At 40.0% G+C, this 23,174-nt stretch overlaps 1 protein-coding gene across 19 annotated transcripts in view; it reads right to left on the reverse strand.

Moving 5' to 3' along the window:
* adgrl2a (adhesion G protein-coupled receptor L2a) overlaps positions 1-8,880 on the reverse strand; it is a 108,090-nt gene extending 99,210 nt beyond the window's left edge. For 18 of the 19 annotated variants that reach the window (XM_055221110.1, XM_055221107.1, XM_055221105.1 and 15 more), the window contains exon 1: positions 8,126-8,874. The gene's annotated coding sequence lies outside the window, so the exon portion shown is untranslated. Of the gene's footprint in view, positions 1-8,125 lie in introns of all 19 variants that reach the window. The other variant, XM_055221102.1, reaches the window with a different exon arrangement.
* Between the last annotated feature and the right edge of the window lie 14,294 nt (positions 8,881-23,174).

Here is a 23,174-nt window from a genome sequence, read left to right on the forward strand (position 1 = left end):
CTGTTTTGAATACCAAAGGGATTCAAATTCCCAAACAAACTCGGAAAAGGTTGACCAATTTTGTTCACTTCCAACCTGAAAGCGTATCGACTTACAGGTCACACTTTTGAACTAGCGCGAGTATAAAGCAATCACTATAATCTTCACATCTCGGCATAGGTAATCCGCTAAAGTGTAATTGCGACTGCAACGTTATAAAAATAATGAGAAAAGTAAAAGACTGGCTAGGAATAAGACGTGAGTTTCATATGTTAGAGGAGGAAAAGATAGGCTTTGACATGTGCTCGTGCTGCGGAGGGGCTCTCTCCAGTGACGAGCAACAAGACGAGGAGCAGTCAGAAACAAATTGTGCCTGAAAATATGAAGAAAAAAGTGAGAAATATTGTCCTGGTGTCACCTTGGAATGGAAGGACTTGAAATTTTACAATCCAGTTTGCAAAAAATATCACGGTCAGTTTTGAGCACGAACTGTGGCATTTTGAATAGGTAAAAAAGAAGTTTTAATTAGATCGTCAAACCAGACAGCCAAAATATACGCAATACACCGTTAATTAGACCATCAATTACACTGATGATGTTATTACTTCTGCCTCGCAATTATTATGTTTTTTAAGTTCAGAAAATAAAATATATTTTTTTATTTTACCATGAATATCTTCCTTGAGAATATAACACGTACGCCATATCAATGGAAGAATAGGGAATATATATATATATCTGGTCCAAACTTTAACTGGATACAAAAACGCATAAAAAAATGACATCTTTATATACATTTTAAGTACTATCACACACTTGCACCACATTTCATAATAAACCGAAAACTGTGGCGTTATCTCCAGCCATGTGGAGATGTTTTAGTCTGTCAACTTCTTCCTTTTTACAACTCATCCCCTGTGTTAATTAGTGCTTGTCTGAGGCTATTACTGCATGCCCTAGTTGTATGAATTGGATTGTGAAAGCTTCATTACACACATGGCCTGGCCACAAAATATCTACTTTGGCAAAACATCAAACTAGTCTTTTAAAAAGTTAAAATAATAGGTCGTGATGGGTGAATCAATATTGATATATCGATATGTGGCGAGGTGTCAATGTCAATTCTCATGCAAAAATATACATTATTCAAATTTGTAATCAGGTTTTTTTTTCAATACATTTTAATACAGAAATCATTGGTATAAGATTGACATTACAATATCAGATTGGATCAGACCAAAAATCACCGATTATAAAAGGCCGAAGTGCGTTATGGGTCATTTTAGGTAAGCGATCACCATCAAACCACTGTCCCAGGCCCGTGTGTGGCAGGTACCACAATCAGCTCAGACCTGATGACAAAAGTGTGACTGGTCCATGCAGCTACATTTTGTCGTCTTTAACAGTTCCCTCTGCACTTGCTCTGTCCACTCATCCCTCAGGGACTAAACAGATGCAGAGGTGCAGCAGCTGAGGCTAAAGCTAAACGTCCTGCACACTTTAGAACCTGTGCTCCAGGACCCACATCTCTGATTCTCACAGTTATGTCATTTCACCTTATGACGATTTATCACTGAGCGATTTGTACGAGACACACACACACTTCCGTTGAGTGCTGCTATTTTCCTCAGTGAACATAAAGTCTATAAATAGTAACAGTTTTATAATGTTAGCTAATGTCATATTCAATTTACCAAATGTTTCTGAGTTAAATTTTCATGTGAATAAAAATATTCCAATGATGAGATGAGTTTGGTGTAAAATCATTTTTGAAAACATTTTTTTTTTCCTTTTATATTTTGCAATTCAAATGCAATTACAGATTTCGGGGGAGGTTTATGAGCTCCAAAACCCAAACAAAATTATGAATAATTACAAGGTCCTCACTAAAATGTTTGATTTTAAAGGATTTGTTTGTTCCAGCTGTTTTAAGCTGGTCAGATTCATATTTTGTATTAATCCATTTTTAGGTATAAGATGATACACAGATCTTATTTTTCCGATGACAATCTAACCCAAGTCACATTACTACAGGAACAGGCCATACCAATGCAGAAGAATACAGCAGGAGACAGAAGGAGAGAAACCTGCTTCTGTGTGGTTAAGGTGGGTGGCCACATAATTCTGAGCATGTGTTTAAGTGACCAAAATCACAATGACACAAGGTGCTCACTCCTTTACAGAGATAAAAAAAAAAATACATGCTATCTCTTGTATACATGAAAAAAATTGGCTATAAAAACAAGACAATTTTCAGCAGTTGGAGTTTTATCATATACAAGTGAATAATTTGACATGTTGCTGGCACACACAGTGACTTATGAGCTGTATTTAAAATGCTCATTCCTTAACTCCGCTCATTGGAGTGGAGGAGGAGTTGGATCCAAAAGGCGGTTGCGACTGCCAGGCCTGGCACAGCTGTACAATCAGAGCTGTAAGGAGTCAGTGGCCACTGTCGCTCAATCTTCCCCTGCATTAATGCACACTGTGGATTCATAGCACACACACACACACACAGCACTTTTCACAGGCATATGGCCTCATATTTGTTTTAAAATAAACCACTTTCCCTGATGCACACAACAGGTGTGGGATGAAATATTGCTTTCCGTAACAATGCTATAGAGGCCCACAGTGATGCAAAGGATTGATGAATATTTGTTGCACCTGCATTACCTACTTCAAATATCACAGACACAATATCTAATGCTGCCTGTTAGTGACATTCAAAATCAACAAGCCTGCAGACCAACATTTTAACATCTCCTTCTATCTGACATTTCCAAAATGTTTTCCTGAGCAGCTCTTGTGCATTTGACCCACACGCCAAACGCTGCCTGTGGCTTGTCATGAGCACTAGAGTGATGCACTTCCATGGGCAAAGAGGGGCTTGCTCATGTTCACAGCCGACAGCAGCAGGTGCAGCAGGGACAGTCCCTGTACTAATGTAGTCAAGAGGAGACCCACACATGGAGCTACTCAGAGCAGAACTTATTGGACCACTCCAACAATGCATCTCTGTCAGAAACAACTCTTCCTCGGGCCACCTCAGACCATCAGAATCCGATACCAAACAAGGACGAGAAAAATGCTCAGCCAAAGCAGATACTTCACAATAAATTCCAAAATATATAGCTTTAATGCCTTATTGCTGCAAGCAAATTTACTGTTGTCAAAACACAATTCTTAGTAATTACCGAGTTTCTGTTTTCATTTGCACATGCTCTCAAAAAAGTGCTCAACCCTTATGCGCAATGTAAATAGACATGCAAAGAGGTCTGGCATGCAACAATATGAGCCAAATGTCATTCTGCAAAGTCTTAGAAAGCAAACCTGTTTTTGTTCCGTTTCTCACAGCCCATCAAAGTGTCCACACTCTGCCATGTTTTAGCAGAATTTCTCTGGAGTGCTAGAGATCTGATAATACCACTATTGTTTTCCTGTAAAGCACCAAGTCTCTGGTACAATTACTGGAAGGAGCTTCAACGAGGGCAGTTAAATCATTTGCGGAGACATTATCTACGCAGAGAGAGGAGTGTGGGGGGAGGAGGGGGCAAACGGGGAGAGGGAACACATAAGGGCTCCAAACTTTAGGAAACATTTTTGGAAGACCACACATGGAGGTTAGAGCTCAGATAAAAGCAGCATGATTCACCAGTCACTGCAGGAAATTAATAGACTAATACACTCCTCTGTTTCTGTGCCAAAACCCACATAGTATAGTCAATTGTTTTTCATTACAGGTGATGATGGATTTGTATGTAAATTATAACAATCTACAGCCGTTTTACACACCATCACTAACTTACAACAACGAGATCTCCGTTCAACAAAACCCCAAAGTCAAAGTCTGTCAGCGTGAACTATCATTAAGAGATAATTTGATTGTTTTTTCAAACCGCGCCCGTGTTTGATGTCTACAGAATGCCAGCAACTCAACAGACAATTATTTTGTTGATTAGCTTGGTTTTTTAGCGACTTCCCATGCCTGTGATATTCCTCTGAAAGTCCCAGACCAGACGCTCAACTCCATCTGACTTGGCAGGAGCATTGCAAGAACAAAGCTTTCACACTCCCAACTAAATACTGTACAATAGAAAGTCAGTTACAGGGCTGCACCAAGCCAAATGAACTGAGAGGATAAATATCCCAGAATATACTGACTGCGTCATATGGAATACATATGAAAGACTTTAAGTGGAATCACAGCAGATTACCATCGCGATCTCTTTTCCTTTAACAATAACTTTAAGAATTGTTCGTGTAACTGTGTCCGATGTGGATATTCATAATTGTGTTATATTGATTTTACAACGACATCTACACATGCAAAATTCCACAACATATTAAAATAAATAAAAATAAATATCAATGTGTTTTTTTTATAGCTTTGTTTTTGGTAATAAACCTAAACACCCAGTTTAAAAAAAAAAGTGATAATAATTTAAAAAAATAAAAAATTTCGCACTGACCCTGGCGGCGGGCTCTATGTTGGGGACAGAGCACTGTGGCTTGTTTGCCCACATGCCTAAATAACAGGCCTGCCTTGTTAGAGAAGGGGCTTTTAAGTGTGAATGTGCAGCGCGCTGCTATAATCCAGGCGAGACGTGAGTGCTTCCCCTGGCAGACGTACGCAGATCCCCCTTCTTCTTCTGCTGCTGCTGCCTGTGCACAAGACAGGCCTCGCTCTCTCCCTGCTAAGGCACTGCCGCAATAACTGCTGTTTGCTCACAGCCACTCCTCCCAGGTTCTCCTCTGTCACACACAAATTGAATATTTTCTACTATAGTGTTGCAGCTGTGCACTGATAAGAACAAGACATGCTCATGTATGGGGCAACAAAAGGCAGGGTCGATGTGTGAGTGTGTGCCTATAGTTTAAATTACATTTGAAAAACATTGAATCCACAATACAACGCATGTGTAGTGTGTGCGAAAAAAGTTATCTGAGGGAAACCATTTTTATATGTACGGAATATTTGTATTTATTTATTTATTTGAGCAAAAAAAGCTATTTTTGTACTGTACATTTCATTAGCAGTATGGTCACACCACGTAGGACACACAGAGAACCAGTGTGTGATGTAAATACTCGACATGCTTTCAGAAACCAGGCTAACATGTTACACACTCGGTTATTTTATAACCAGGCCCCAGCACTTTTACAACCAAGTTCTGCACTTTGCACTTTCTTTTCTCAACGCCTTTTTTTAGAGGCAAATGAATTGAATGAGGCAATGGAAAAGAGATGCCAGATAAGCTCAGTGGAGCTGCCACTTAAACGCAGCAGAGAGCTACACGAGAGCCATCGCCTAATATCCATGTTGTTCCTTGTCACAAGAGTTTGAATTGACCCTTACTCCCCTCCGCCTGTGTCCTTGCCGTGTAATTTGCTCCTTGAAAATTATTTAGGCAAGCAGAAAGTTTCACCTGCCATTTCAGGGGCACCGAATCCCCTGCTGCACCAGGGCCTTTGGCAAGTGGAAACAAATGTTCAACAAAATGGAAGGGAAGAGAACACGCAGCTTTTACGTACAGCTTTTTCTTTCTTCTTTTTCTATAATTACTAATCGTAAAATAAAATTAGTCATAAAGGAGCAGGTATTGTGGGCCACCATTGCCTGCACATTAGCCTACATAAAACATACTGCCTTGTTTAGTCCCTTAAACAGTGTGCACTTATCTGCACAGTATGGCTCCGTGTAACTGCTTTAGCGACAGAATAGATTACATCTGAAAACAACAAGAAACAATTTACACGGCAAATAAGCTATGGAATGTACATTTAATCGCCTTCACAGTACAGTGCAATCCCACATCCTAGCCCGTACGCACGCCTTTCAGTAGCCATGAAGAAGCTAATACAGTACTGTATGAATTACATATTGATCCCACAAAGACAGTAGTACTCGGAGAAGAAAGCACAGCACAGCACAGCCCCCCTTTTGGTTTAGTGCAGGCTCAAACAATACAATCCTTTGAGTCACATCACAACCTTTACACTAGTCATATGGAATCGCAGCTCAACACAAAGACAACAGCGCCCGAGACCACGCCATACACAGCAAAATGGTAGTACGCGGCTATAGCACCTTCACACAAAAGAAAATGTAGGAACACTTTTTGTATTTAAAATAGGCTAATTAACAATCCCGCTGTGTTGTCTTGTCTGTGCATGGGCTCACTGCTGGAGAAGGAAGAGGCAAATATGAAGCAACAGTCGGTAATATCACAAATTTTGATGTGTTCACACCTTCTCAGTCATTCACACTCACTATCTTAAGAGTCCCATGTGCTGCCAGAGTGTGATATCAAGAGTTGAGAATGGAGTGATACATGTACGCAGCGCACCACTCTATCTCCCCTATTCCAAATCCTGTATAGAATTGTGTGGTATTGATTTGCTTGTTGAGATGAAGCAAAGAGACGAAATTCAGTACTCTGGCAGATCAAGAAGCTGCAGTTTGCTTTGAAACCGGACGCACTTCCAGCGAAATGAGAATGAGTCTAGCCCGGAAAAAAGTACAGTCGCAATTGTAATGGCTTTTTAGAGACTTCAATGGACAAACTTCACAAAAAATGTCCTTTGATAGCTCATTCAAAAGTGAGAATTTGCAAACAAGGCACGCACACCTGTTATGTTACAATTGGGCTACTGGTTATACTGGAGGTGCATGTTTTCAGTGTGAGGTCTTACATGCTAAAAGATAAGAGATTTTTTTTTTTGCGTAGCCCTGGAATCTTACAAACAAGATGTCACGGGGAAGGCAAAGCTCACACAACCTTTATTCAGGGCTTAAACCAAGTCGCAAATACACTGACTCCTATTGAGCAACTCCTGTGACTACTTTCATATGCTAATACTCTGCAACAGGAATTTTTTTCTCTTCCAAAATGTCTTACATGGCCAAATAAAACTCAGATTATCCCAAAATAAAATGGTAGCTTCTTTTAGCTTTTGGGCACTGCTACCAGAATGCTTACACTGACTACATGCTTTAAATTTCAACAGGGGCTTTTCAATGGGGTTTTAGGTGAATGCATGCTTTGTTATGTATAGTGAGGGGAGATAAAAGCTTCTCGTTGCTCTTGGATTAATAGTCTTCTTAGTGTATGTGATATAGACACCCAGACGTGTCTATAACTCTTCACTTTAATGAAGAATAATCTTTCTAATGTAACAAAGAGATGGGGGGGATTTAGCGCAATGAAAACCTGGGGAGTGTCTGCACTAAAATAAGATACCAAAGTACGTTCTACATTTACATTAGTCGTCCTGATCGATCACCAAAGCTGCCTTACCATGTGTTTTACCGTCGGGGTCAGAGGGAGACGAGGACGCACGCCACACCATAAAGCGGCTTGTGCGTAAAGCCTCTACTTCTGCTAGTGCTGCTATTGCTGCTCGCTTTAACACGTTCTCGACAAGATGCTTTCACAATTGCTAGACTTTAATAATAAATGCCCGGTAAAAGGATCTAATTTTGATAGCACTTTGCATCAGGACTTGACTCTTCACAGCCGTTCTTCTTTTTTGTAAAGGTTATTCCTAGTGGCGCGTAAAGACTGACATGTCCATGGCACAAACTTATTACTGCGATTCAGCGCTACATTTTACTTACACACCATGAGCCGAGAGCTACTAGAATAAAGGACTAAAATGCTTTCGAATCGCTATGACTTGCATGGGTCCAATGTAAATTCCATTTGAAGAACGAGCAATGGATTTAAAACTTGGAGCGCCTTGTAAATTCTTTAAAAAGAACAGTTAATTGGCCCCTTTACATGTTCTGGTTCACATCACGTCAATACGCTGTAGCCTTCTCCCTCTCCAGACACATACACACGATTTTTAATAGTTTCCATTCATCCAGAGTCGGGAGCCGCACATATCAATCCACATCTGGTTATGTTTTGATTAACCATTTTTCAATTAGCCACGCTGCCGGTCGGGCAATTTTAAAAGACTACAAACACGCCTGAGCTCAACTTAAATCTGGATTTAATTGCATTTGGTGAGAATGTGGTCGTTTACAACGCAATGCGGGCCACTATTGTTAATTTGCAACTGATCGTCGTTATTATAGTCGACCAAAAAGTTCCAGGTCACTTGTGTGTGGTGATCAGTAAAAGTGAATTTAACTCACCGTGTAAGAAAGTTGAGAAACCAAAGCGAGTTCAGATGCAAGTAAAGAAATAGTGCACATTTCAGGCAGAAACACAGTCAGTGGGGAAGTCCAGTGCAGCGGAGAGCGCATGAATCAGGCATGATCCCTGCTCGGATGTGGGACACCGGTCTGAGAATGTGGGGGTACTTAGGAGTCGTCTTGTCCTCCTCGCAGTCCGCACGTTTCCCCGCGGCTCACCCACACTTCCATGGCAAGACTCAAAAGATAGAAGTCCGTGTTAAGTGAGCACCTCAGCGGCTTTCCATCCACACACTCTCCTGTACAAGTGCAATGTGCCTTGAGCTCCCGAGGAGCGGCAGAGTAGTGACCAAAAACAGTGACTGGATGTGGACAAGAGAGAAGATTTTTGTTCTGGTCAATGAAAAATGGTCAGTTGTTCCTTCCCCGTGCGCCGTTGCCTTCTTCTGTCCCTACGTGTGCGTGCGTAAAGTTTGTTTCATTCTCGCGTGTTGCTCAGTGAAGATCCGGCTCGCAGACAGTCTGGTTGAGACACTTGGTGGAAGCAGCGGCGTTGAGGGGCTTCCAGTAAACAGCGCCAGAGCAGCGAGCGGAGAACAGGCTGCCGTCTGCACGAGCCGTCTGAGCGTAGGGACGCACGAAAACCCGGCATGGAGCAGTAGGCATCACCTGGACTGGGACGGCGCGCGCGCGCGTGCATGTGCGTTTGTGCACTGCATCAGTACATTATCACATTCAGTTAAAGAAAGTCACTCCAGACTTTGTACAAGTAATGGTGTAGTCTGGATATTGGGCTATCTTTTTACACTGCTCTGTTTATTCATACTTGGGCTTTGTCACAGGAAGTCCAGCCCATTCAGCCAATGACAGAGGACTTATTCTACTGTAATACTACCACGCATCAAACAGAACCTACAGACAGACATTCTTTTTAACCCTCGCAGCGACTGGCCCCACAGGATAACACTGTGCTACCAGCCGCAGCAGCTTGACCAGAACTGGCTGTGTTTTTTCTAGGTATCTCCATTGTGAGAGCCAGTGTAGATTTTCTCTTTTTCTCTCCAGCCCTCGTCTCCTACATGATTCATGACACCATTCCACATTCAAGGGCACTTTTTGGGCAGCTTTTCCACGTTGACCCCTGCACTCGCTACAGTTTGGACGCATTACTCCGCAGCCATGCACACTCAGTATTCAGGCTTTGATACGGCTCTTTTGTATTGCTATAGGCTTGTCAAAAGATGCAATGCGCATGTGTGTGTAAGAGAGTGGAATGCAAGTCCTTTCATATTCAATGGAGCCAGAGAAACAGCTGCCTTTTTGTATTTTCATTAGGTGCTCTATCTTTGCATCGGAAAATGATTCTACGCTTCATGTTTACATCCTTTTTGTAGAGTTGGGGAACATGTTATGATCTGCTCTGAGAAGTTTGACTAGAGCCATTATAAGAAAGGACGTGGCTGCGCACCTGGCTCCAATAAGAAACGCTTTTGCAATGAGGGAAAAAGTAAAGTTGAATCATGCTTACCAGGTGAAGGTGAACAACGGAGAGGGGGCAAACTTATGTTTTCATAAGCATAATTTTACATAATAATACAGCCATCTTTTCCCATGTACTGGACAAAAAAGAGAAAACAGATGTAATAAAAAGGTCACCCGGTGGCAGGCATCCATATCTGGGGAAATGTTTATTTATAAGCCCCAAAGAAAAACACATGCAGCCCGGAGTGCAGGAGTAGATTGGAGCCTGCTTCCTCTTCACATTGTCAACAGAGGGCATCAGACTTTTATTGAATTTCTGAATGGATATAATTGAGCAGATAGGTACAGACAAGTATGTGTGAAAGGAAAATAAACAGCTCCTTTTTACTAATGTGGGTTCTACAAGAATGACCTTGACCCGCGCGTGGCACCAATTTAAGGCTCTATAGAATCTCAAGTGTGAATGGGGATTTATTCGTATTCAGGGAGATGCAAAAACAAACACATTTTTGGTCAGTTTTAAAAGTAACTGGAGTAAGTGTAGTTTTGACAGATGATTAAATAAGAAGTATCAATAAATAACCACATCCCTACTGAGAATAATCCAATTCTAGACATAACAAACCATTATATGTCACAGTTGTGCCTTGTAAATGTATGAGTCCTATTTGTGTTTCAATGTGGGGAAAAACATAAAACTCATTATTATGTATTTGGATTTTTATGTATTTATTGAATGTTCTATGTGCTGTGTTGAATCTGCCTGACAGGGATCTGCTTTTTGGTTCTTTCCCAAAATATTTGCACATGATTGACAGCTCCGGCTCACATGACAAGTCACATGGCTGATGTTGACCCTGTCCCAGCCCCCCCTGTCCCAGCCTCCTATCTCAGCCTTCTGTCTCAGAGCCGTGTCCCAGCCCCCTGTCCCAGCTCCTGGGACACAGAAACAGAAGGCTGGGACAGCCCCCTGTCCCAGCCCCCTGTCCCAGCTCCTGGGACACAGAAACAGAAGGCTGGGACAGCCCCCTGTCCCAGCCCCCTGTCTCAGCGTTCTGTCCCAGCTCCGTGTCCCATCTCTCTGTTTCAGCTTCCTGTCCCATCTTTCTGTATCAGTCCCCTGTCCCATCTCCCTGCCCTATCTCCCTGTCTCAGCCTCCTGGCCTTCTGTCCCAGCTCCCTGTCTCAGCTCCCTCTCTCAGCCTCCTGTCCCAGCTCCCTGTCCCAGCCTCCTGTCTCAGCTCCGTGTCCCAGGCTCCTGTCTCAGCCTCCTGTCTTAACTCCCTGTCCCTGCCCTCTGTCCCAGCTCCGTGTCCCAGGCTCCTGTCCCAGCTCCCTGTCCCAGCCCTCTGTCACCCAGCCAGAGCTCTGGACTGGATTTAAGGGTCACTGAACTTTAATAAAACATTTGCTCTCACATTTATTGATATTCCATTTTCCCAACTGAGCACAATTCAAAAAGTAATCAAACTTTTTTTCCCCCTTTAGACCACAGAATTTTAAGAAACGCTTTTGTTAGATTTTATGTCAGATGCCCTTCCTGGTGCAACTTTTGACTGTCGGTTTTAAAAGCACAGTGCATGACGTGAACACTGATACATAAATGAATCAGCTCAACTTCTCCATATATTTATAATGAAGCAAGTATTCCCTGTGTCACATTAGCATCGAATCAAACATCTTTGGTTTTAAAAATCCTTGAACTTCGCACGGCTCCTGTCCATCTGTCTGTCTGTCCATTTGCTCCCCAGTTTAGTCACTGCCGTCTCCTTGGATATGAGACTCGGAGCACAGTCATAATCAAAGCAGCTCTTCTCCATACAGCCAAGACTCAAGTTAATATTTATGTAGCTAAGGGCAACTAGGCTGCTCTGACCTCAATGCTGCAGCATGAGACAATCTGAGGGCCGGTCCAACTATGGGCCTGGAGATTACAGGCATTATTGATGATGTGTGTTTTCTTTTTTTTTTTTTTAAAGATCAGGCAGTGGTTATTTTTATTCATATTAAAAGACATCATTAAGTGTAGGAAAGGTCAACATAGTGCAATCTTCTGTTAAAACACATGAAAGCACATATTCCCAATGAGTTTCTCCATTTTTTATCCAAAGTACATGAACATATTTTTTTCTATTTTAAGTTTTGCCACGCTTTATAACTTATAAGTAGTAAAGTACTGTAGTTAAGTCAATTTTATAGTGGGTACTTCACTACATTTGAGAGCAGGTATGTGTCTTTTCTACTCCACTGAACTGAAAAGTAAATGTATTTTGTATTATTGGTTGAGACCTGCTCGAAAGGCTGCAGGGTTTATTTTGATCAAGTTCATAGTTCATAAGCGCACACAAATATGCAAATAAAAACAGCACGGAAAACAACTCATTCAATTGTTTCTATTGAACGAAACACAGTGCAAATCTTTATTAAAATCAATACATCTGAAGCCTAATAAAACCTAAAAATACACATCAAATACTTTTACTATTTACTCTTTAAGTACATTTTTCACTTTAATACTTTTACTTAAGTAGATTTTTTCATGTGATATGTTTACTTTGAGTATTTTTTTGCTCTTTTACTTAAGTAACAACACTGAGTACTTCCACCACTGGCTGTATCTATGTAATACACTTCATACTTATTCCTTTGAGCTGAATTCCATTTCCACTTGACTAGACAGACATGACTTGCCTTTAAAGCGCCTTAAGATTTTTTTCTTCTTTGTGTTTGAGGACTCTTAAGCCGGTTTTTAGTGTTAAATATAGTAATACTAGTGGGGATTTCACCAGGCTGCACCTGACCTAAAATCAATATGAGCAAATACAGTCTTAAGCCTCTTCAAATCAATAGTCTCCTCTTTGTCTCAGTTCCTTTTCTTTGACTACAGCCCTAGAACAGAGAGCCACACTCACATAGTCCCTTAATATTCTGAACAGTGTCACCCAGTCAAATATGATCAAATCAGCGTGCTCTCACATTTCTGTTATTTAATCCTCGCTCTGCCCAAAGACTGCCCTCCTCAGGCCCCTTTAAGAGAGAGGGCCACGGCTCATAATTGACCCAACAGACAGGAAGCAATTAAAAAGAAGTCAAACACATGAGGGGCTCGGAGATCAGAATTGAAAAAAAGAGGCAGGTCTGCTCGGCTGCGGGCACGCCGGGCTGTGGCTGCACAACTGTCAAATAAGTTGACTGTGAAAAGACCACACAGAGTAAACAAGTCATTTGGAGGGAGCCGTGTGAGTGAGTAAACGTAGAGGATGACCTGTGTTTTGTGATGCTGTGGCGGCTTGCCCTGTCTCTGCTCTGTCTCTGCTCGGAGCTGTATGACACATGTGTCACCTCTAACAAGTGAGACAAGCAGCAGACAGAGGTGAGGAGGCTCATTCACATGTTTGCTATGGAAACTTAGCCAAGTGGAAACAGATGTGTCTCACTGGTGACCTATAAAAAATGATATATGCTCTCCAGTAATATGGTTCAGCAGAGGCCAGCACTTCCAATTTGCTTCATTTTGCCGTTCTCTAGCCTCACTACAAATGTGGACATATTTCTCAAACACAATGAGTTTGTCTAAATCCCTCTGTGAACGTGAGACTCCATACGACTGAATCAAGAACACATCATGCACAAGAATTAAACAAGATCTATGTAACTTTTCTCCCAAGGGCTGGCCACGTACTTGTCTCCATGGAGATGCTATTGCTTTGCCTGTAATGTTCCAAAGTGGCATTATGCTTATCTATCTTCATGGAGATGAAGATACATTCTTACTATGAGTGTATTCACTCATAGTAAGAATGTATGTTTTTTAAGTGTTTTTCTTTTTTTTATACACCTGCAGCTGAATAAGATACAATATAAGCAGGCTAAGTTTAACTATGGAACATTTGAAAACCATGTTGTGTTTTGACCATGTTGTGATTATGAATTGCTCCACAGTGGTTCGTCTGGTCTCATGATTATTTATTTTAATAGGTTCTTTTTCAGACCAAGGTTTAGTTTGTTTTCATATCTGACAGTTTGGACTGCTCACCAGCGCTCTTCCTCAGAGTGGTCACATGATGTTGCTGTAACGTGGCCACTCAGCTGATTTAAACAAGTTCTGGCATCTTCCTACGGGTGTTTTCCCCGTTCCATCTGCATTGGGACGGGGGAAAACAAAAATCGTCGCTGGATTGAGGAGGCAATTGAAAAACGGAAAGAGACTTTAAACTGGGACGAAGGGGCTTTTTTACTCTCACGCACCTGCGACACTGTCCTGAAGAAGTCGGGCTGCAGATGGCGCTGTCGTCCTGCCTCCACCGGTAGGAAAACAGCGCCAAAACTTTTAAAAATCAGTTGATCGGACACGTCACAGCAACATCACGTGACCACTCTGAAAAAGACTGCAACTGTGAGGTATGAAAACAAACTAAACCTTGGTCTAAAAAAAAGAATCTATTAAAATAACTACTCATGTTGGCTGCTCCATATTGTTCTGGTAAAGTTTTCTACCAGATGCCCTTCCTAACGCAACCCTCTTCATTTATCCAGGCATGGGACCGGCACTAGAACTAGACCTGTACAGCGTTGCAAGTCCCGAGTGTCACATTTTAATCATCACATTTTCACAATGTTTCCACAAGATTTCCGCTGCTAAAAACTCTTTTTAATGTAGACATATTTTTCCCAACAGACCATACATTGTTTGGGAATGCACAGAAGACGTTGGAATGAGCAGATGGAGAGCCTAAGTCATTTATGATGGCTGCACACTGGAAACTAAAGGTTCTCTGTCAAACGCACACTTACCCCCGCTATCATCTATCACAATGATTCATTATAATTTATAGAAACAACAAAGTTCCTCAGCAGCACAGCACATCTGGGAGGCTTTCTGAGGCTTTCAAGGAAACTCCGAAATAATAAACTCATTCATTTTCTGCCTGCGTTGTTATTCGTCTGCTGTCTCACACAAGTACATCATATCCACAAACTTTCCACTGCACAGGGAGTAGGTTTACATGTTCAGCCGTGTTCTTGCAAGTGCTTCTGTTATGATTTATGGCGGCTCGTGACTTTGAATAAATTACTAATATCTGTAAATAATTGCTTGGTATGGGGATTAAATATTTGCTTTAAAATGTTATTAAATATAAAACATTTACAAATAGTTCTCAGCGGAGGTCTCAGAACAAGTTGGAAAGTATTTTACCGTAGGAGGTCATCTAAATATCTCACTGATGTGTCTGGTCAGTGTTTCTCCATAGACCAGACAGTGATGCTCTAAGGAGGTACTTGAAAACTTTGGACTGCATTTTAGTTCAGTTTAGTTAAGCAAAATTTTGAGGTTCAGTGGTTTGCTTCAGTGGCGGTTTACATGTACATGATAGGACTTTATTGTTTGCAGATGTGTGCAGTTTGCAGTTATATACACATTTACTTCAGTGACTTACATTTACACACATGTACATTTTACTCCTTTCCTTTTCAGACTCCATCCTTTTACTTGTACTTGAGCAACATACAATACTTTACACAGTACCGATAATCTTACTTGAGTAAAAGTTTGGTTACCCTTCTCATTATGAGTCTATAAGTGACATTATTTTGAAATGATTATGTCTGTCCTTTCAATTAGATTAACTCCACATTATGAGTCAGATGTTCAATCCATAAAACGTACTTTCTGGGCTATAAGTTGCACTTTTTTCATAGTTTGTCCAGGGGTGCGACTTATATTTAGATGCGACTTACATGTGAAATTATTTGAATATATAATTTCACATTTTTGTTATTGTCACACTGAGAACTGTGCGAGGACACTCTAGGCTTGTACCAGTATGACAGCCATGCAGAAGTGAAAGTGGCACCAAGGATGAAGGATTCAATGGATTTAGTGATTTGGAGTGAGATCCAGAGTAAACTTGTCAGCTTGTTATTTTTTTTTTATGTTTTAGTTACCTGATAACTGTTAATATCTTGTATTAACCACACATGTATTCAGTTCGCTGTCTATGTGTTACTATAGTGTGCTGTACTGTTATTCAGCCTGTATTTGTCTATTTTATTGTTATTATTATCATTTGCCTCTAAAGATAAAATGCCTGTTCTTAGTCTTAGATTTTGTAAGATAAATTTCCCTCAAAAATGCGACTTACATATGTTTTTTTTCTTCCTTATTATGCATTTTTGGCAGCTGGGACGTATACTCCAGAGCGACTTATAGTTTGGAAAATGCAGCACTTATTTTTACTTGAGTAGTAACTAGTTTCCCAAAATATTCGTTTTTGTACTCGAGTAACTTTTTTGATTACTATTTTGTACTTCTACTTGAGTCACTTGTCCATAAGTAGCAAAAGCCAAAGTTAAATCTGTCAACTGGATGACAACTTTTTACTATGGATCACACCTGGATCACTGAGGATTACACAGACAACTTCAACATAAGTTTTAGCTACTCGATCCTAGGCATAACATATTCTGAAATTCTATTTAGTAATGAGTCATAGGCGCTATTAATTCAACAATTTACAGCTTAAATCTTACCATTCAACCAAAAATAACGAAAAACATCCCAGTAGTGCAAAGAAAAAGTGCAAACAATAAATACTGACCCCAAAAAATATTATTCTAACTTTCAAATACTGAACTATCATTGTGACAGCCGTACTCAACCCACGTCTTACTGTTTGTGAACTAGTAATAAAAGCACTTCCATATCTGGACCAAACCTCAGCATTGTTTTATTGTATTAGGAAACAATACTAAAAATGGCTACTGTTAATAAAACCAAAATGAAATTCCACAGTGGATGTAATGAACAAAAGGCATACCGCATGGGCCCAAACAGACAGGGGTCGGAAAGCCCCACCTGGAAGAACAATAATAGAAATCAACTTTATTAGTGAAGTGTGGCTGGATTATCTGCCTCTGCTAATGCCCTGCTGTATGAGAGCCAGGTACCTCCAATTGTTCTCCATAATGAGGAGCAAACACATGACCTCCACAGTCCCACAGAGGTCAATAATCTTTCACAATAATTGCCTCAAATTTTAATTGAAGCAAAATCTCACTTAGGCGTTCACCATTACAGACAGGCGTTCCTCCCTTCCATTTGCGATTAATTCAACTCATTTAAAACTAACTGCTTTGTGCAAGTATAAAAGAACACAATTATAAGTTTTAAATGCATATAGCCTATTTCCATAAAACATTTGGAAAAAACAAGCTGCTCACCAGGGCATAAAAACACTCCAAATTGTCATGGTCGAAGATGCTTAAAGCCTCTGCAAGGTCAGCGTCCATTTTGAAGCTTTGGTCCAATGTAATATTAAAACATTTACATACTATTATTTATTTATTCTTTTATTTATAGTTTTGTTATTACTTGTATATTTCTTTGTTTACTGTTTTATTGAAAATGCATAAGCAAATATCTAAAAGAATTTTAATCTTAAAATGACTTTTTGGTCCCAGCAATAAAACTGTTCTGTGAAGTAGTCACTTTCACTCGAATAGAAATGGATCGTATTTCCTCTGATAGTTTTGTGAAGTGGGGTTTTCCGCTCTGCATCAGTGTATTTACAATAACAACACTTTCTGTTTGAGTAGTTCATACTTTCACATGTGTTTGTTCGGGCCACTTCAACATAAATGAGTTAAATTGTAAAGAAAAAATGAGAAATTGTAGAGAAAGTCTCATTTATGTGAATAACAAACACAAACATGCTGCCCCAATTTCTCAAGAGATCCTTTATAATCACGGATAATTACTGTTGCATGGCAAAGTGAGGATAGCAATATTGTTGTTTCTGAGTTCAGAACATGCATGAGAAGCATAGCATGAGAATGAAATAAATACAAAATTAATAAATATGTGCGGCAGCAATAAAATTGAAAGTAAATATATAAATAAGTATATTTCATTTCTAAACTCACTTTTTTTGCCAATAGCCTACAGTAAGTATCAAGCTGTTGGTCGGCCCTAAATGCACAAAAACAACAGAAATCCCCAAGCACACTTATTAAAGAATCATTTGACAGGCTGGTGGTTAATTATAAGTGACAAAGCAAAGCTTTGGTAAAATTTAGTAACTGCTCCATCAATGTTGCCCTTTGGCATTTATTAAGCGTTTGTGTCAGACTAATGAAAACTAAAGGGCTGAAACTACATGTGTGCCTGTCTATTGAGTTTCCAACTATTATACTTTGACCTGCTCACATTGGACTCCTGCCAGAGCCCTCGCTTTACAAACTGTGTGGGTGTTTGGTGCAAATTTCCTGAATAGCAACACTCAGAGAAGAAAAATCTAATATTCTTTACATAAATAATACCACCTGGATAAGACAGACAAATCCCCATATTTTCTGCATCAGGGTTAATCGAAGAGAAAATCAAGTAGGTCAAAGATAATGACAAAACTTTTTATCAATAAAACATCTGTAATTGAATTACATACAAGAGTGCAAGAGTTTAATGCCATATCCTGGAACATTCTAGGCAAAGCAATAGCAAATATGCAGGTGGCAGACCCTCCTTAGTTGAAGTTACATATAAGCCACCTGTTTGTCTCCATGGAGATGCTAATGCTTTGCCTGGAATGTTACAAAGTTTGGCATTAAACTTATCTCTCTTTTTTATTTTTTTCAAATACAGGTGTTTTTATGTGTCAAAAAATACATGCATTGTTACTGTGAGAGGGGTCACCTCTCAAATAAATGACGTTTAATGCAATACTGTGGAACATTCAAGGTAAAGTAATACAATTTCCATGGAAACAAGAAGGTATGAGATCCACCACTAGAAAAGCTGCACAGTGGACCTTTAGCACATAGAAAAACATGTTTGTAGTCGAGTCTGTAATCACTTCCCCACATTATGTAGTTGGTATTCTACTGTGAGGAGAATCCAGACAGGGAGATGATTGCATTCTGATTTTATTTACATCTTACACAGCTTCCTGACTTTTCAAAAAATTGGCTTTGTGAATAGCCTTGTGTAAAAGCCATACAAACAGGAGGTAAAGACCGCAAATGTTCCAGGGGCTACACTGCGGCAGCATACAGGGGCTGATCCATATTTCAGATGAGAGCGATAGGCCTGCCATGTTTAACCTAACACAGGGATGTTTGATTAACTGTCTTAATCATTTGCCATCTGCACAGTGCCCATGTCTGCCTTTTGATTAAATTCCAACTAGTCTTGCATTGTTCATCATGTGTACTTGTCTAATAATTGACTGCTTGCAGGCAAAAAAGGGGCTGCTACGCCCTTCAATCACCATGAGAAAGTGTTTTAATATGATGTCATTCACTTTGCATGGCGTGTCCACCAGATGAGAGATGATAACTAGCATTTCATACAACCTGAACATGTTATCTAAGACGAGAGGGGCTAACTGGGCTTTTCTTATCAAAGACTATTAAGGACAAGCCATGGTGCAAATATTATATGAAACGTATGGTGAATGCATAAGTGCTAATATCAAGAAAATGCAGAAGGACGGCAGTGACTCAGTGGCTGGAGCAGTGGTTCCCCAACCTGAAGGTCCCCAGATCAATTCCTCGGACAAAGCGATATACTGCTGAAGTAAATATAGATGATAAACGATGATATTGAAACCAAACCATGAAGCAGAATTATCCCAAAAACAATTCCAAAGGAGCAATATTTAAAAAAAATGATCTGAAATAACAAAATAATAGAATACAACACTAAAACAGGGGCGTCGGACTGGGGTGGGTAAACAGTACCATTTACCCAGGGCCCAGTGAGGGAAGGGTTCCTCACAAACTATGCATTTTTCATTAGACAACATAATAAAGACCCACCAAGATGATTTGCACCCAGGCCTCATAATTTGATGCTACACCCCTGCTTAAGTAATTAGTTTATATCTATAATGTGTCATAGAAGTTATTTACTCATCCGTCTCCAGCTCAAATCTAATCATACTGCAAAAAAAAAAATCCCACTACTGCAAAGAAAAAGTACCCACGGTAAATACTGACGCACAAAAAACATTGTTCCATCTGTTATATATTGAACAATCAGTCAATATAGTATTTATAGTGACACGTCTAGTCTGTCGTTGTGTCCTTAGGCAAGACGGTTCACCCACTTTGCCTCGTATGAATGTGATGAGCGTTGGCTGTGGTCGGAGGTACAGATTGGCAGCTTCGCTTTCATCAGTCTACCACAGGGCTTACTACCACCGAGTACGGAGTGAATGAGTAATGACTACAGTGTAGAGCTTTGAGAGGCTTCAACGAGGCTATAAGTGTACTGCAAGTGTACTGCATTATAATTATTATCACATGAACTCAGTATTATACAAGCAAACACAAATCACAGATAAAAATGAACAAAACAGACAAAAACATGACTAACCATCACGCTCATCCTCACGTACATCAGATTGGGATTATGTTCAGTGGGGCTATACACCTGGAACTAGACCGGAACCAAACCAAGTCTACATCAGGACTAAACTCGGCTCAAATCAGAACCAAAAAAGAAACAAACTCAGCCTATACTACGCCGCATAACACCTTCACTCCAAACTCCTTCTATTCACCCATATCAGTTTATGTCAAACCATCCAAAATCCAGATGCAATATTCACAGTCAAACATAATCCCAGTCTCTATCTGCTTTTGAAATTGCTTCATTACTCCAGAACATCAAATCACCGTGTACGTTTGTGTGTGTGCGTGTGTGTGCGTCAGTGTTGAGTGGAGTTCCGACCCGCAGGGATAATGGCGTCTGACTTAAATGACAGCCACACGCTGGGTCATACCTGGGGTTAAGGGGCTGTGACTGCGGGCTCTTTAGCATCATCTCTGCTCCAGGCGTTTTAATGCATTCATGTTTGTATAGTTGTTAATAAAGGAGTACCACTTTGTATGCATATGTGCCGCCTGACGCCTCCCCACTTCTGCATGCATGGAACACTTGACATGATTAGCCCTGGGATGCACTGTAACTCCGTAAGATTTATGTTCAAGTGCGGTGCGAGATAACGTTTCGTAGAATAGTGATGGGAGGAAAGTCTCTATGCTGAAATTGAAATGGAACAGTGGGTAATATTTAAAGCAGACCTTGACTTTTCAGAGCTTTTAAGTTGTTTTCTGTTCCCGTTTACCCTCTGGAAGTTGTGTTTAGAGTGAGTCGTGCACGTTTGAGCGATCTTTAATCACTTACTATCAAGACGCCATCAAGTTAATCAGTAATATGCGTAGGATTCGGCAGCGTCGTGTAGTCATTCTGGTACAAATGAAAAAAATTAAGTTGTTAAACGCAGATGTGTTTCTTTTATTAAGTCGTTTTAAATGAATATTGTGATTTAAAATGTCCAAATTATAACATATTTAACCACGGGTGTCATAGATTGTAGCTGTACAGCAGAAACAAGCACAATAGGTCTGCTTTAAATACATTTCTAGACTTAATGTTGTGAAAAGTGCAGCTCAATTAAAAGAACTTGGGACCAGAATAAAGATATCTCGCCAAAACCTGCCGTATAAACAAGTAAATAATTGCCTAGTTAAAGAAGAACAACACTGCCAAAACTTACGCTATGATAAAACACAGCAAAGCATAAGAGCAAAGTAAGGAGCAGAAAAGTTACAAGTCAAGTCTGTGGAGAGACAAGCCTCCTCAGAGAACGTTTGCATGGTTTTAAAGATATTTTAGAGTCATAAAAATGTCTGTAATGAAGTGAACACCTTTATTACGCAGGATTATTGGACTTTGCAAATGATCTGTGTCGAGCAATTCATTTGTTTGTTGTTTTTTTGTTATTTTTAGTTTGTTAGCTGTATGCTATCGACTCTCGTTATAAGAAACTTTACATTACAATTGTGCCTTTCATCCGTAATGCCATGGCAACCAGGCAGGAGCTAACTATATCACTGAACTTCTATGCACTGTGACAATATTTGTACAGCAAATGTTGACAATGGTATTCTACTGTTTGTATTTGTATCTATATGGCTACTTAAGATTTAATTATTATGCAAGAGTGTCTTACTTGTTCCATCTCTGCTCACGGTCTGCTTAAATCCATTCACAATTAGCTCTGAAGAAGCATATACACGGGCTTGTTGAATAGACCCCATGCAGCGTGTGGGGTTTCCTCCCTAAATTATCAGTGTGATCCTATAGGTCACTGGTTTATAATGGTAAACATAAGCCTTTGGAAATTGGTTTCAGCAGCTTTCCCACAAACTTCGACAGAGCACCAAGAGCTCAAGCCTAAAACATTCTTGTGTGTCTTACCATTAAGTCCCAGTGAATACCTCGGCGACACTGTGGTCATGTGGTCAATGAGGAGGCAGCAGACGAGGCCTGGGACGGACTCATTAAGTCACAGCTGTTGGAGCAGGGACAATGGCTGAGTGCCCTTCCCAAACCCCAATATTCAAAGTTCAGACCTAATTTGGATGAGCAGATAATTGTGTGGCAGCTTAATAGTTTGGAAATAAAAGATGCATTAGAAACTTTATCCTCTTTCGACTATGCCTATTGTGTTTATATGTGCTATAGGGCTGCACGGTATGAGAAAAAGATGCTATATTGGATAACTATGCTTTTGTATTGTGATAAGGATATTATTGTGATATTTTTTGGCACAATAAAAGTTGAGTTCAATAGAAAAGCACTTTATGTATGAGTCAAACTGGGTCAAAAAAACAAAACAAAACACCAAAACGCTAACCAAACCATGACCAAATAAGGAAAATCTTGAATAAACTCTTCCTTTTAATCCATTTTACTTAAAAAACAACGTTGTTTTTTTTTTTGTAAATTGGAGAATTACTAGATTATGTTGTTGCGATATATTTATTTTCTTGCAATATCGATTACTGCATCAGCCAATAAGTTCAACAGACCAAGATCAATAGTTGAACAGACCTCGCCAACAAATAGAAACTATAAACAAAGAGGTGTGTTAGATTCAGTGTAGTTAGCTCCTTTCTTCCAGGCAGTGTCCACCTGCAATCTGACAAAAACTGAAACGCAGCAAAACGTCTTCACCCTAAAACTTTAGTCCAGATGACAGAATGCTTTATCTTTTGCTATGGATCATACTTAGACGACTGAGGGATTACACAGACATCAGCCAATACTGTAATATCGATATTTTGGCAAAGTATTGTGCAGCCGTCGCTATAAGCACAAGGAAAAAAAGTACATTTAGATAAAACTCAGCTTCAAACTAGTTGTGGAGGCTGTTTACCGGTAAGTAGAATGAGAGCTAGTATTACGTGAGGAGTACTGTTCTCACACCCTGTTCAGATAAATGTTTTTTAGCAGCACCACATTGTCATAAGTTCTCCTCTATCCTCCTGGTAATGAACTTTTCACATTTCACATTCCGTCCCACTGTTTGAGAAGCACTACTCCAAACTTACAAAGCAAATCTGCACCAAACCAGTCGCTTCGTTTTTAGACCATTGGTTGGACTATATTCTCGTAATTTTACACACACAAGTAGTAAAGTACTGTACTTAAGTAGAATGTTTAGGTATCTGTAAGTCACTTAAGCACGTTTTACAGTGGATACTTTTTACTTTTACT

Source organism: Periophthalmus magnuspinnatus, chromosome 4 (genome assembly GCF_009829125.3).
Source record: "Periophthalmus magnuspinnatus isolate fPerMag1 chromosome 4, fPerMag1.2.pri, whole genome shotgun sequence".
Classification (NCBI taxonomy): Eukaryota; Metazoa; Chordata; class Actinopteri; order Gobiiformes; family Gobiidae; genus Periophthalmus; species Periophthalmus magnuspinnatus.